At 41.5% G+C, this 17,209-nt stretch overlaps 1 protein-coding gene across 1 annotated transcript in view; it reads right to left on the reverse strand.

Annotated features, from left to right (window-relative positions):
- Positions 1-17,209, reverse strand: part of LOC106568095 (protocadherin-1) — a 145,513-nt gene that overhangs the window by 12,089 nt on the left and 116,215 nt on the right. The window lies entirely within an intron of this gene.

Raw genomic sequence — 17,209 nt, forward strand, 5'->3', positions numbered from 1 at the left:
CACAATTTGACAAGCACTTGATAATGTCTCGAATTTCACGGCGGCGGCCCATTTGTGTGGCCATAATGCACCCCAAAAAAATCCATGCCGTTGTGCCCTTCTCCCTATGTGCTGCGCACTCCGAAGCACCTCTCACTCACATGGTTCTCCATCACGTGATCGGGTCTTTCTCTCAGGCTACAAGTGAAGACAGACACATCAGAGACGCAACTGCATGCGTGGTTATCCAATTCCGAGGTGCATATTGAAGATATTGGAAGAACTGTCCACATTTACTTTTCGTCAGCCAACAAGATGAGTAGGCCTAATGAACAGAAAAAGCACTAGCCTAAGTCAAGCGACTATCCCCCATAGTACAAAAGTTGACCTATTCTGTTCTGTGCGAGAAATAAATATTCCAAACATCGTCTGGGACAGTTGTTGGATTCGATAGATCCCAAATTAATACAAAACCACTTTTTACGCAATGTGGCTGACACAACAGATCAGAACGTTTAGCTTAAAATGTTGATAAAGTATAAGGCTATTTCTTCACATTATAAGCGCACACAACATTAGGCTATAAGTGCGAATGTTCCATTAGGGGAAAACACCATTATCAAAAGTCACCACAAATACAATTATGCACGCAATGCTTTTATTATAAAGGTGCATTTTTATGGTGAAAATAATCTTCCCCAAACTTGAAACTCATTTGCTGCTTATGTATGCCAGTTAGGCTCTACACCCCTTGTAAAGCGGATTAAGTTATTTGGCCACTTTAGTTGTGATACAAACCTTATCAAAACATATGGGCTAGGCTATGAACAGAAAAAGTCACTAAAAAAAGCCATTGTTTCTTGCCTTAAGCTGGGCATCATTCACAAGTGATATCATTCATAAGAGATAGGCTATTATTGTAACTCTTCAGACTATTCTTGATTTAATCTTGTCTTTACGTATATTAAATAATATACAGTATTTGTCAAATTTGTTTTGATTTAGAATGGACCAAAACATATTTTTACAAAAATGTTATACCAGCCTGGTAGGCGATACTGCTGTTGTAAAGATAAGCAATGTGCTTAATATTAGGAAAGTTATAGGGATCCTCCTCTTTTTAATTGAGGCCGTCACTCTGTTTTCTATTGCATAGCCTATAGAAATATTGCACAACGTGAGCTCATGGGCTCTCATGAAGTGTTTGATTAGATTTTCGATATCATTTTCATTGTTGTCAGAATGATTAGAGGGATAATAGAGTGCTGAGTACCAGGCAGTTACCAAGTTTGGTAGGCTACTAACGACCATCAGCAGCATCAGAACTTGGAGAAGCCAAATTACCGTGACTAAACGGTCACATGGAATTTGACTGCCTTCATGAGTTGTGGCCGCCGGTGTGGCAGTAATACAATCACCGCAACAGCCCTAGTTGTGGGTTTGATTCCCATGAGGGACCATTATCGAAAAAAATGCATGCACTCGGTGCTGTAAGTCACTTTGGATAAGAAAAAATATATAAAATACTGTTACAAGTACACATCACACGAGGAAGATGGAAACATTTAAAGAAATTGTTCTGTGTCCTAATTGACCATATTATACTGCAAAAACCCTGTAAGGGCACAGCTATTATTTCATATATTTTTACTAGGCAAGTCAGTTAAGAACAAATTCCTATTTACAATGACGGCCTACCCCGGCCAAACCTGGACAACGCTGGGCCAATTGTGCGCCGCCCTATGGGACTCCCAATCGCGGCCGAATGTGATACAGCCTGGATTCAAACCAGGGACTCTAGTGACACCTCTTGCACTGAGATGCAGTGCCTTAGACCTCTGCACTATCCCCTGGAGGAGCAGAGGGTTAATGACCTGGTTGCAGATCCATGTTTCTTCTGAAAAAATATGGTGAAACTGAGACTCAGATACACTCTACTAAAAGAGGATTTAATTATTTCATCCAGATTTATAAATCCAGTCAGAAATGCAGAATTTAGATTAATTGTAAAAAATAAGACACCCAATATAATTCCTGACAGGGGTTTTTTCTAGTTTAGATTTTCGTTGTTGTTATGTTCTAGTTTTGTATTTCTATGTTGGGTTTTGTTTGGGATGATCTCCAATTAGAGGCACCTGGTCATCGTTGTCTCTAATTGGAGATCATACTTAAGTAGGTGTTTTTCCCACCTGGGTTTGTGGGAGATTGATTTTGAGTAGGTGTATTTTGTAACTCTTTGTCATGGTTTGTTGTTGTGTTCTTTCAGTTTATTTGTATGTATTGCTTAGTTTCACAGTTTAATAAAGAAAATGTGGAACGATACACACACTGCGCTTTGGCCCGCTCCTTCATCCTACGACAACCGTGACACATTTTGTGTTGCTACCATGTTGTGTTGCTACCATGCTATGTTGTTGTGTTAGGTCTCTCTTTATGTAGTGTCCTATATTTTTGTTTAACCTGATATGGATAGGGGCCAGATGAAAAAACGTACCCGATTTAAACTGGTTACTACTCTTGCCCAGAAATGAGAATATGCATATTATTAGTAGATTTGGATAGAAACACTCTGACGTTTCTAAAACTGTTTGAATGGTATCTGTGAGTATAACAGAACTCATATGGCAGCCAAAAACCTGAGAAAAAGTCAACCAGGAAGTGTAGGATCTGAGAAATGTAGTACTTCTTTCTAGTCCCTTTCGAAACTACAGTATCTGTGCTGTTACGTTGCACTTTCTAAGGCTTCCATTGGCTGTCTAAAGCCTTCAGAAAGTGGATTGAGCCTTCTCCTGTCTCTTGGCAGAGTATAGGAGCTCAGTTACTGAGTGGTCTGCCTGAGGACAAAGAGATTGGATATGCGCATTCCCGCGAGCACGCTGTTTTTTCTTTTTCTCCTTGAATGAATACACTATTGTCCGGTTGGAATATTATCGCAATTTTACGTAAAAAATACCATAAAAATTGATTTTAAACAGCGTTTGACATGCTTCCAAGTATGGTAATGGAACATTTTGACTTTTTGTGTCTCGAATTGCGCTCACGCATTACCCTTTGGATAGTGACCTGAACGCACGAACAAAACGGAGGTATTTGGACATAACTATGGATTATTTCGAACAAAAACAACATTTCTTGTGGAAGTAGCAGTCCTGGGAGTGCATTCTGATGAAGATCAGCAAAGGTAATACAATATTTCTAATACTAATTCTGAGTTTAGGTTGCCCCAAACTTGGCGGGTGTCTGAATAGCTCGCCGTGATGGCACAGCGATTGCATAAAGGAGTTCTGTATCTATAATTCTTAAAATAATTGTTATGTATTTGTCAACGTTTATGATGGGTATTTTTGTAAATTCACCGGAAGTTTTTGGTGGGAATACATTTTCTGAACATCACGAGCCAATGTAAAAAGCTATTTTTGGATATAAATATGAACTTGATTGAACAAAACATACATGTATTGTATAACATAATGTCCTAGGAGTGTCATCTGATGAAGATCATCAAAGGTTAGTGCTTCATTTAGCTGTGTTTTGGGTTTTATTGACTTATATGCTTGCTTGGAAAATGGCTGTGTGGTTATTTTGGTCTATGTACTCTCCTAACATAATCTAATGTTTTGCTTTCGCTGTAAAGCCTTTTTGAAATTGGACAACGTGGTTGGATTCAGGAGAGGTTTATCTTTCAAATGGTGTGAAATAGTCGTATGTTTGAGAAAATTGAATTGTGGTATTTTAGTTGTTTTTGTATTTCGCGCCATGCGATCCCATTGGCTGTTGGCTAGGGGTTCCGCTGGCGGAACGGGGTTCCGCTAGCGGAACGCCTAGATGTAAGAGGATAATTTATTTTTAAACCCAGCCACCGTCTCTGCAGGAGGCCTTTTGCCTTTTGGTAGGCCGTCATTGTAAATAAGAATTTGTTCTTAAGTGACATGGCTAGTTAAATTAAGGTTAAATAAAAATAAAATAAAAACGGGCTCATTTGGAAATTGTGGAACATTGTGGGAATGTACTGTGCAACCTTCGTGAATATCACAAGAATTGCATTGCAACATTAAGGGAATGTCCTGTGCAACCTAACTTAAACTGTATGAATGTCATCACAACTGAGCATATTGTGTGTTATGGGAATCTCTCTCTTTTAATGTTCCCACAACCAAATTAAATATTCTGGGAACCTTTAAAGAACTCAAATGCTGTTATGTCAACATCAAAATAATGTTTTGTGCACCCTGATACAAACATTACCTGAATGTCAGCACAGCTGGACAGTTTAAGTGTTTGGTCTCTTGTCATATCCCCACAATGTTCACACAACCTAAATAAACATTCTAGGAACCTTTAAAGAACAGAGAAAATGGTTCTGGTAACATTCTTGTCTTTTGGGATGTCCCCATAATGTTCCCACCAAACTGTTCCCACAGCCTAATGAAACATTCTGGGAACCTTCAAAGAACAGACGAAATGTGTTCTGGTAATGTTCTTGTAACATCAGGTGAATGTTTTTTGCACCCTAAAAGAAACATTGTATAATCATCCGCACAACTAGAGAGTTTTTTTGTGTTTTGGGAGCATTTGCAGGGGTCATGAACCACAGTGAATTGTGGGACACCCTCCACTGGCTGTGAGAAAGTCTTAAAGGCCAGAGCGTCTCCATTCCTCTGTGACTCGCTGGAAATAAGGAAGTACATGTCAGACCCACACAGTTCCAGTCCCTCAAGTGCCATCCATCATGGAATGGCAGTGCACTAGTTAGAGAGCGATTGAGCGGCTTTCGGGTCCTCGTCGCACTGTGATGGAGAGATGACCCCTGGGCCCTCTCTCTGATGCCCGTTTGAGCAGCCCAACTGGTGCAGCAGATGCTCTATGATCCCAGGGATGGGTAAGACTGGGCTGGGAAAGTCAGCGCCAATAAGACTCAGAGCTCCACCACCACCACTCTCTATTTCTGATCCTCTAATTACCCCCTCCCTGGTTCTGCACCCCTGTTGCTACAGTGGGACCCCAAGCCGAATCCCCTGTTGCTACGGTGGGACCCCAAGCCGAATAGGCCCTCTCCAGTGGCTGAGAGCAGAGTTAGGCTAATGGAGACATTATTCTCCCCTTTTCATTATAACCACATACTCTCAGGACCCAGCTCGCACACATCTCATCACTTCCAAAATTGCAGCTTCAGCTCGCCAGTCCCTACTGATATGGTGTGAGCAGGCGCAAACCTATCCAAGCTTCAATGGACAGAGAGAATGATCCCATTCCTCTTAAAATAATATTTGCACACAGACTGTACAGTATATAGAGCTTAGAGATACTGACATACTCGTCCACTTTACAAGCTTAGCCGTAAAACCGGACATTTACAGTGAGTGTGTGGTATTAAGAGCAGTCATTTAATACTTGAAGACTGTAGTTAGAAAGATTATTTAGGGGAGCTAATGTGTATTCATATTTGCGTGCTCCATCAATTTATAGTGATCATCTATGTTTTACAGAACTGGCATGGCTTTAAAGAAGCTTATTTTTTCCCCCAGTGTTAAATTCAAGTGGAGAGGATTGGGATCAATAGAAACAGAAAGAATGTCAAGAAGTAGAACATGAGAATGTTAATAAGCCCTGTTTGAGTCAATCATGTCCCTCATGACTTGTGTTCTTCTTGTGATACTGTGGATGAAAACCAAAACGTGTCTTTGATGAACACAACAGTGAAGAAATGGAAACGCAGAGCAATCTTCCTGACATCCATTTCAAATGCGACATGGAATGCAGCCAAAATGAATTCAAGGTTCTGTCAAAATATTGCTATTATAAACAGTGTTATTATAGTCTTACAGCAAACTGGACTAGTCTCACTGAATTATGAAACTTTGGGGAAATCTTTTTAAGTGGAAGACAAAATAGTGTGAATTGCTGGCAATGGGTATAATTTGGGTACTAGAATAATAAGGCATCCTAATATAGTTGTTACTGCAATCTGTGTCATGTGCTTTCATGCCAATCCACCATGAAGGACAATGAGCCATATGATTTCCTATGATACGGTAGATCCTAATGGTCTCTCTTCTCTTCAGGGGGTATAGTTTTACAGCCATTGCAGTGAGTGGGTCGATGCATTGTCTGAGTGTGTGGGTTAGGGTCATGTTGCCAGTGACCACAGACAGATAGAAGTTATCCAGACCCATAGAGGGGCCTCTAGAGACATCTATAAATATGACACATCACAAAGTTTTAGTCATTTAGCAGAAACTCTTATCCAGAGCAATATGGTTTAGTGCCTTGCTCAAAGGCACTCTGACATATTTTTCAACTAGTTGGCTCAGGGATTTGAACTAGCAACCTTTCGGATACTGGCACAGTGCTCTTAACCGCTAGGCTACCTGCTGCCCCTACGTGAGTCTTTTGTATTCAGCTCTATTGTCCCATAAACTCACCAAAAAAGGATATGGTGAATCATTGTCAGTAGTGTCAAAGCGCTTGCCAGGTTAGAGAATGTAATTCTGCTACAGTAAGGCACTTTTCTACCACCGATCTGCTGGCTCTGCAGTAAAGATAAAAAAAAAAAACAGGGGCAACAAACAGCAGCAGCTGATTGGAGCTGAACAGAATGGCTGTGCTAGAATGTGCTCTGTATTAAGACCAGATTGCTCATGACAACATGCCTCGGGGGACCCTTTGCATGGGAGCCCATTGTTCAAACATTTTCACCCAGCCCCCAAACAAGCTCTGAGTCACATGACCTGTCTCCTCTAGGGTGGTGGTAGTCCCAGGATATGCTGGCATAGGCCACGGTCCTAGGAGAGACTGGCAGAGGCCCCTGCAATCAATTCTACTAACAGGCTGGGACTCTGACAAGGCCCAGTGCCATCTGTCTGAGCAAAACCATTCCCCCGGATCGCCACGTCACTCTGGCACCCAGGCAGCAGCCCAAACTGGCACCCGCAAGACAAACAAGCCCCCTCAGACTCACACTTTGTCTCTCAGTCTGTCTCATTCTCTTTCTCCATATCCCCCTCTTCTCCCTCTTTTTCTCGCCTTCTGTCCATTTCCATATCACACTCACTGTTCTACTATACTCACACACAACTCAAAGCAGTGCATTACATACACAGGGAAACACACATACACACACAGACAGAAAAACATGAATACACCCACACACGCAGAGACACATCATCCAGGAATGGCACCACAGTGTTACATTAAAGTGGCAGTACTGTCAAAATGTGATTCTTATTTGTTTATAAGATATTAACACACTATGATGCCGAGAGATAACACTCTGTAACTGTGAAAATGGCAATGCCCTTTTAGTGTAAGAGCCTTTGGAGAGAAATAAATTGGCCAACAGCATGTCACAATCTGATCTGTTTATTCTGACCAATGGATCCTCCTACTTTGAATGGGTAAGCTGTAGAGCAGGGTTCCCCAACTGGCGGCCCGTTGGCTGAATTTGGTCCGAGGGTGGTTTTATTTGGCTCCAATCCAATCCGGCCCAAGGGTGGTTTGAGCAAAGAAAATAAGTCAATACACTTAAAAATTACTATAGACAAATTGAAACGGTGTAGAAATGATAATAGGCCTACATTCAAACAGTTTCTTGACTGTCCAGCTCGCTAATAACCAAGACGAAGAGGTGAAGCGAGATGCTCCACTCCCGTCAAAATCTGTCCACGCGAGAATACAGCGATAAGCAAACCAAGTGGGGATTTTTTTGTTTGAAATATAACACATTTTCAGTGAGGCATTCCGGACAGAATGTGGCACCCGGCACTAAATTTGTTTGACACCCCTGGTCCACATGATCATATCTGCCAATCAGGGCTCTATATGTAAATATATAAACATTAATATCAACAGGCCCACACAATCAGACTGAGCATTTCAATAGCAAAATGAGGAAAATAAATGATAAAAATATATTTCGAGTTATTTTCATGAAATAAACACACACAGTGTGTTATTAAACATACTGTGGTGATTTTAAAATAACATTAAAAAGACTGCATGGGGCCATTAATGAGTTACTGTACATCTAGGCTGTTGGGCAAAAGGGAGGTTCAGTGCTTTAAAAAAACCTCAGGTAAAAATCTCTGACAGGAGTTCAAAAAAACAGAAATATTAGGCTACATACATCATCTGAGACATTTGCGGGAGAAAAATCACACAGCATCGCTAAAGATCCTCTTTATTATGCAAATTCCATTTTATCTCTCCCTCTCACTGGCCCATATGTGCAGTGAGTCCGCACAGAGGCAGACATAGCACAGTTAGGCCCCATGCTGGGCACCTAGCCACATTGAAATGCCTCCATCTGGGGCGCCCAGAGTGACTGTGTTTGTGTGTGTGTGTGTGTGTGTGTGTGTGTGTGTGTGTGTTGTGTGTGTCTGTGTACACCAGGGGTCCTATCAGTGCCAGTGCCCATGCCACCACAGCCAGGAGGCTGAGCAATGATCCCAGTGGGTGTCATCATCAACCCGGGGGAGAGGAGAACATGACTGGAATACTGGGAGTACTGTTGTCACTGACCCAGAGTATTTGAGTATACTAAGTATACTGCTGGTCACCACTGACACAGAGTATACTGTTGCAGTCACTGACCCAGACTGTATCATATATGAGTGGGGGCAGTGGGCACACTCAGGCTGTTGGGCAGTGGGCACACTCAGTGACCCAGACAGAGAGGATGTAATTGGGACAGTGTAGTGTCAAAGACTTGAGGTCATTAGTAATGTGAGGCAATGGCTGCGCTAGGGCTCGTTACTGGTCTTTGTTACTGCTTCATTGGTTTAGAGATGATGGAAATGAGCAAATAAAAGCTGCGAAGATCAAGTCTTCTAATAATCATGACATAAAAAGACTGGAGGCACTTCACAAATTGTATGAAACAAGATCACAACAACTCAATTAAGTGTTGAAGGAAGTGGAAATGGAATGCTGTCACTAGCTGGATGCCATTTCTTTACTTTCATCGCTGATTTTGTTTTGACAGGTCTAAGCTGTCTAATGATTTTCTGAGAAACTCACATTCAGACAATGGTAGATGAGTTATGATATTCTCTAAAGTCTGGCTTTGAAAACTGCTCAGGATTAGGAAACTTGTCAGAATATTCAGAAATCGAATTATGCACTTGCACAGGCACACTCAAACAATCACTCCCACTGTTTTAGATGTGCTATAGCAGTGTTTCCCCTATATTCTGATGTTGGTCAGACAATCTGTTGTTGTAATGTGTCACTCTGATCTTAAAGGCGCGTCCCCATAGAAAAACATTTAAAAATATATTTTGTTTTTGACGTGACGCACTTTTAAGATCAGAGTGACACATTACAACATCAGATCGTCAGGGAAAGCTCCAAAGTAGCTTGTAATCCTGGAAGTGTAGCCAACCCTATTAATAGATGTATAAATGTATGCCCCAGGAAGACCCCCCCTCCCCAAGGGAAACACTGGCTATAGTGTGAAGAGGGTGAATAAGGAATATGAATAAAGCAGTGTTTATGCACATGCACATAGGAGAAAGAAACGTAATGTAGGGCACTCCAACACAGACCGGAGTCAAGAATGGAAATACAGAGGCCTACTGCTAAGGCCAACAAGAGAAATCAATAGCTGCAGATTATGTAGCATAAATCAAATATCACAGATCTTATGAACTCTGTCTGAACCTGCTCTCTGAAGACAAGTCTTAGCGCCAGGAGAGTGGATGCTTCCATTTCTATCAGTGATCCAGAGCCTGAGTCAAGGACCGCACACTCCCACCCACACCACACAGGCCTATTCCATTGGAGTAAGAAAACACATTCCATTACACAGTATCAACCCCAATGCTTTCTCATAACCAGCACTGATATAGTGACCAATTAAAAAGCTACAAGAAACTAGCGTACATAGTTCCTTAGGTCATTTAGATTAGACAAGACAGGGCAAACTAGGAGAAAATTGTTTCACATATGGAGAGCATGTTTTGTATTAAGAGATATTATTTGTAAGAAAGCTTTATGATTTTGAAAGGTGTTTTAGAGCTCTACCACAGTAGTTTGGGATGCACATTGGAACTCAAAAAGATTTGTGATTTGTACGGTAGCAAAGTTAATTGAAGGTCTATTTTCAGTTTCTTTTCAGAAAGACTAACTTCATCCAACCTTCACGGTATCATAACAACATGAACAAAGGGGAACATGTTACGAAAGACCACAAAATTAGGAATTATAACACTAATTAACAATTTATATATATACTGAAAAAAGCCCTATTTGGTAAAAGACCAAGTCCATAGTATGGCAAGAACAGCTCAAATAAACAAAGAGAAATGACAGTCCATCATTACTTTAAGACATGGTCCGTCAATCCGGAAAATTTCAATAACTTTTGAAGAACGGATGATCTCTGCATGTGTGCTTCCCACCGTGAAGCATGGAGGAGGAGGTGTGATGGTGTGGGGGTGCTTTGCTGGTGACACTGTCAGTGATTCATTTATAATTCAAGGCACGCTTAACCTGCATGGCTACCACACCATTCTGCAGCGATATGCCATCCCATCTGGTTTACTCTACGTAGGACTATCATTTGTTTTTCAACAGGACAATGACCCGAAACACACCTCCAGGCTGTGTAAAGGCTATTTGACCAAGAAGGAAAGTGTTGGAGTGCTGCATCAGATGACCTGGCCTCCACAATCACCAGTCTTCAACCCAATTGAGATGGTTTGGGATGAGTTGTTTCACCCAACAAGTGTTCAACATATGTGGGAACTCCTTCAAGACTGTTGGAAAAGCTACTTTGTGTGGCTACTTTGAAGAATCTAAAATATGATTTGTTTGTTTAACATTTTTTGGGTTACTACATGACTCCATATGTGTTATGTCATAGTTTTGATGTCTTCACTATTATTCTACAATGTAGAAAATACAAAAAATAAAGAACAACCCTTGAATGAGTAAGTGTGTCCAAACTTTTGACTGGTACTGTATGTATACACAGTATATACAGTACCAGTCAAAAGTTTGGACACACCTACTCATTCCAGGATTTTTCTTTATTTTTACTATTTTCTACATTGACTGACCTTCATATCTTAAAGTAATGATGGACTGTCATTTCTCTTTGCTTTTTTTAGCTGTTCTTGCCATAATAATGACTTGGACTTTTACCAAATAGGGCTATCTTCTGTATACCACCCCTACCTTGTCACAACTGATTGGCTCAAACACATTAGAAGGAAAGAAATTCCAGAAATGTACTTTTAACAAGTCACACCTGTTAATTGAAATGCATTCCAGGTGAATACCTCATGAAGCTGGTTGAGAGAATGCCAAGAGTGTGCAAAGCTGTCATCAAGGCAAAGGGTGGCTACTTTGAATCTAAAATATAAAATATGTTTTGATTTGTTTAACACTTTTTTGGTTACTACATGATTCCATATGTGTTGTTTCCTAGTTTTGATGTCTTCACTATTATTCTACAATGTAAAATATAGTAAAAATAAAGAAAACCCTGGAATGAGTAGGTGTGTCCAAACTTTTGACTGGTACTGTATATATATATAATAAAATGTACATTTTCTCCTCTCATTTGCTCCTGACCGCATGTGCTGATGCTTGTCTAGGCCACCAAATACTCATTTCTACAACACTTTGCTTGTTTAAGCAAGGAAAAAGAAAGTTTCATCATGTTGTACAGAGTCCGTGTTACCGTGGATACGGACTCCACTGCACGAATGCCTGGCTGTCCTGTCTTCAGTCAGCTGCACAGATTCATTTCATTTCCATGACAGTCTTCATCTATAATAATCGTTTACATGATTATACGTAATTGTGCCAGCCCTAAGTCGATCATAAACAACAGTTTTCTTCTGCTGTTCCACAGATTTCCCATAACAAAAGGCCACCCTGCATAGTAAACGACATTCACGTCAGTCGTCTGCAGGCCAACAACGCTCAAGGTGAATGTCTCGAATTCACATATTGCTTTTCATCCATTTTAAATGCAATGACACAGAGTGCTCACCTCCTTGCTTTCCACCTGTCAATCATCTTGTGAGCCACGAATGATCCCAGGCATCAGTACACCCTGTCACCCTGTCACTCAACTTCATTCTAACAGAACAGAAAAAAGAGACGACTCCCCACCACCATTCAGGTGGAGCTGGCGAGGGAGGAATCCCTCTGTCTCTTTTCATTCATTTCTCATCCATCATTTTCTGTGGGCCTTCTCTGTAATCTCCCTGAAGTGAGAATCACATTTTAATTAGGTCTATCTATGGTTAGTGGTTCATCTTCCAGTCTCCCAGTCCCTACGTGCTGCTACGTGCTCACCCTGTGGGCTTTGCATCCTTATCAAAGATGACTCAGTCCCAGCTCCCTGTCAGGATCCAACATCTCCCTCATCTCTCTGACTTTTCATTCTTTAACCGCTCAAGCTCCGATCACAATCTTGTCTTCCTGCAACCGACAACAAAGCAAACCTGCCTAACAAAGTCCTATTTTCTTTAAAGGGAGTTTTGTTTTAATGCTCAGCCAATAAGCTGCCTGAGAAAGAATATAACACAACAACAGAACCAGAAACTAAAGCATGTTTAATATATAATGTGTGAGGGCATTGGCTGTGAATTCACAAACCGAACAGGAGACTGGCTCCACCTGTTAGCGTATCACTCATCCTCTCCCCTAACACATAGCATTTCCAGGTGGAGCTGACATTTCTCTCCCTAACATTTCCTTTATCTCCTCTGTCTGCTGCTGGGCAGATGACATCCACTCCCCACTTGGGGAGACTGAAGCTCTGGGAGAAGGCTACAGAAAGCCATGTTTTACCCAGAAAAATAGGAAACAGAAAGACTGCTTTGTAGATAAAACCAGTGGAATGGGTAAAAAGGCAAAATATTGGAAATGAAACCAATGAGAACATGTTGTGGAACAGTAAACTATTGGCATGCAAAGATAACTGAACCAGTGCTCTGCTGTCTGGGGCTTGCATCCAGTGGATGATTTAGTGTATTGTGGTACAGGACTTAAAACCCATTCATGTACTTGTACTACAGGGGTGTCAAATTCATTCCATGGAGGGCCTAGAGTCTGCAGGTTTTTGATTTTCCTTTCAATTAAGGCCTAGACAACAAGGTGGGGTGATGAGTTCCTTACTCATTAGTGACCTTAATTCATCAATCAAGCACAAGGGAGGAGCGAAAACCTGCAGACACTCGGCCCTCCATGGAATGAGTTTGACATGTGCTGTACTATATTTAGTACAATATCAAAACGAGCCACAGAACAAATTCTGTTTGGTGTAAAAGTATCACATTTGGAGTCAACATAGTTAGTACAAGTGTCTAGACAGGCCACATTGACATTTTAAGTTTCTCATTATTTATAATAATATTATATAAAAAAAAATCTTTAAATGACTTTTGAAATGCATTTCTGAATTAAATAGTTTAAAAGCCTATAGTTTTGTTACTTAAACTGTTCAAAGCCCAAATATGACAAATGTATTATTCAATTGTCAGTAGTTTCTGTATAGTACTGTACTTAGTCTTTCGACACATAGTGTAACAGGTTTTATTTTCAAGAATCAAGTCAAAATTATCTGATCTTAATCATTTTTGGTATATTGATTGCCTGGACCAATATACACTGAACAAAAATATGAACCAAAATACACTGCTCAAAAAAATAAAGGGAACACTAAAATAACACATCCTAGATCTGAATGAATGAAATAATCTTATTAAATACTTTTTTCTTTACATAGTTGAATGTGCTGACAACAAAATCACACAAAAATAATCAATGGAAATCCAATTTATCAACCCATGGAGGTCTGGATATGGAGTCACACTCAAAATTAATGTGGAAAACCACACTACAGGCTGATCCAACTTTGATGTAATGTCCTTAAAACAAGTCAAAATGAGGCTCAGTAGTGTGTGTGGCCTCCACGTGCCTGTATGACCTCCCTAGAATGCCTGGGCATGCTCCTGATGAGGTGGCGGATGGTCTCCTGAAGGATCTCCTCCCAGACCTGGACTAAAGCATCCGCCAACTCCTGGACAGTCTGTGGTGCAACATGGCGTTGGTGGATGGAGCGAGACATGATGTCCCAGATGTGCTCAATTGGATTCAGGTCTGGGGAATGGGCGGGCCAGTCCATAGCATCAATGCCTTCCTCTTGCAGGAACTGCTGACACACTCCAGCCACATGAGGTCTAGCATTGTCTTGCATTAGGAGGAACCCAGGGCCAACCGCACCAGCATATGGTCTCACAAGGGGTCTGAGGATCTCATCTCGGTACCTAATGGCAGTCAGGCTACCTCTGGCGAGCATATGGAGGGCTGTGCGGCCCCCCAAAGAAATGCCACCCACACCATGACTGACCCACCGCCAAACCGTTCATGCTGGAGGATGTTGCAGGCAGCAGAAGGTTCTCCACGGAGTCTCCAGACTCTGTCACGTGTGAACCTGCTTCATCTGTGAAGAGCACAGGGCACCAGTGGCAAATTTGCCAATCTTGGTGTTCTCTGGCAAATGCCAAACGTCCTGCACGGTGTTGGGCTGTAAGCACAACCCCCACCTGTGGACGTCAGGCCCTCATACCACCCTCATGGAGTCTGTTTCTGACCGTTTGAGCAGACACATGCACATTTGTGGCCTGCTGGAGGTCATTTTGCAGGGCTCTGGTAGTGCTCCTCCTGCTCCTCCTTGCACAAAGGTGGAGGTAGCGGTCCTGCTGCTGGGTTTTTGCCCTCCTACGGCCTCCTCCACGTCTCCTGATGTACTGTGTTGTCTCCTGGTAGCGCCTCCATGCTCTGGACACTACGCTGACAGACACAGCAAACCTTCTTGCCACAGCTCGCAATGATGTGCCATCCCGGATGAGCTGCACTACCTGAGCCACTTGTGTGGGTTGTAGACTCCGTCTCATGCTACCACTAGAGTGAAAGCACCGCCAGCATTCAAAAGTGACCAAAACATCAGCCAGGAAGCATAGGAACTGAGAAGTGGTCTGTGGTCACCACCTGCAGAACCACTCCTTTATTGGGGGTGTCTTGCTAATTGCCTATAATTTCCACCTGTTGTCTATTCCATTTGCACAACAGCATGTGAAATTTATTGTCAATCAGTGTTGCTTCCTAAGTGGACAGTTTGATTTCACAGAAGTGTGATTGACTTGGAGTTACATTGTGTTGTTTAAGTGTTCCCTTTATTTTTTTGAGCAGTATATATACAGTATATTGGTCTAGGCCAGTGGTTCACAAACTTTTTATAGTCCCGTACCCCTTCAAACATTAAACCTCCAGCTGTGTACCACCTCTAGCATCAGGGCTAGTGCACTCTCAAATGTTGTTTTTTTGCCATCATTGTAAGCCTGCCACACACACACTATACAATACATTTATTAATCATAAGAATGAGTGTGAGTTTTTGTCTCAACCCAGCTAGTGGGAAGTGACAAAGAGCTCTTATAGGACCAGGACACAAATAATAATATAATAATCAATAATTTTGCTCTTCATTGAACCATCTTACATATAAAATTGTGAATAACTCACCACAGAGTAATGAAAAGGGTGTGCATGGAAGGATGCACATAACTCTGCAATGTTGGGTTGTATTGGAGAGAGTCTCAGTCTTAAATCATTTTCCACACATAGTCTATGCCTGTATTTAGTTTTCATGCTAGTGAGGGCCGAGAATCCACTCTCACATAGGTACATGGTTGCAAAGGGCAGGATACTCTGGCAGTGGCTTCTGATTAAATTACATTTTCACAGAACCGCTTGTTGCAATATCGATGAGGCTGTCTTGTTCAGTAAGTGGACTGGAGGTTGGGCATGAAAGGGATAATGAATCCAGTTGTTTGTGTCATCTGTTTCTGGAAATGTACCTGCGAAATTGCGCACCCATCTCACTCAGGTGCTTTGTTATATCACATTTGACATTGTCCGTAAACTTGAGTTCAGTTAAACACAAAAACTCATACATTGATGGAAAGACCTATGCGTTGTCCTTTTTATTGCAGACAGAGAAGAGCTCCAACGTCTTAATCATAGCCTCAATTTTGTCCATCACATTGAACATAGTTCCAGAGAGTCCCCGTAATCCTAGATTCAGATCATTCAGGAGAGAAAAAACATCACCTAGATAGGCCAGTCGTGTGAGAAACTTGTCATCATGCAAGTGGTCAGATAAGTGAAAATTATGGTAAATAAAAAAATCTTTAAGCTTGTGTCAATACTTTGCCCCTTGATAACCAGCACACCAGCACACAGTATGTTGTAAGAGCATTACATGGTCACTGTCCATATCATTGCATAGTACAGAAAATACAGGAGAGTTCAGCGGCCTTGCTTTAACAATTTCCACTGTAGTGTTCAAAACATCTTTCAAGCTGTCAGGCATTCCCTTGGCAGCAAGAACCTCTTGGTGGATGCTACAGTGTACCCAAGTGGCGTTGGAAGCAATTGCTGCACGCGCATTACCACTCCACAGTCTCCCTGTTATGGCTTTTGCGCCATCAGATACCACCAAAGTCCATTTGATGTCACAAAGCTGTCCAGTGCTTAAAAATATCCTCTACTGTTGTCCTGGTTTCCAGAAGAGGATGTCTTCCTTAATTTACCCCCCATAAACGTAACGGACAAATACCAGGAGCTGTGCCAAGCCCGCCATGTCTGTTGACTCATCCAGCTGTGACGCATATAATTCACTGGCTTATATGAGAAGCAGTAATTGTTTCAAAATATCTACTCCTATGTCCCTGATGAGTTGTGAAATAGTGTTGTTTGATGAAGTCATTGTCTGTATAGTTTTTTGGGGCCTTTTCCCCCAACATTGTCCCAACCATATCCGCGGTAGCACAAAGAATTAAGTCTTCCACAATAATATGGGGCTTGCCTGTATAAATATTATTAAGATCTGATCATGTGAACATGTACTCACACGACTTGATTCATGAAATGTGTAAAAAACAGTAACCCCATTCGTCCAAAGACTAAATATAGTACAATATCAAAAACTCACATTGTAGACAAACGCTTTGCCCAACTTAAAACAGTCAGATTTGTCAATCAGTATGCTCAGAGAACAAAGGACGTTTTTTATTTCCGTTAGGGACATGTTTGGGTTAAGGACCTATGGTTCTTATTACGGGTGCATGGATGATCTTGATAGGGTTATCACTCTTTACTATGGGTAAAAGTTTTTCCATGGACCTAGACATCTGTGTGTATTATGCATAGT

The sequence above is a fragment of the Salmo salar genome, chromosome ssa13, assembly GCF_905237065.1.
Source record: "Salmo salar chromosome ssa13, Ssal_v3.1, whole genome shotgun sequence".
Taxonomy (NCBI): Eukaryota; Metazoa; Chordata; class Actinopteri; order Salmoniformes; family Salmonidae; genus Salmo; species Salmo salar.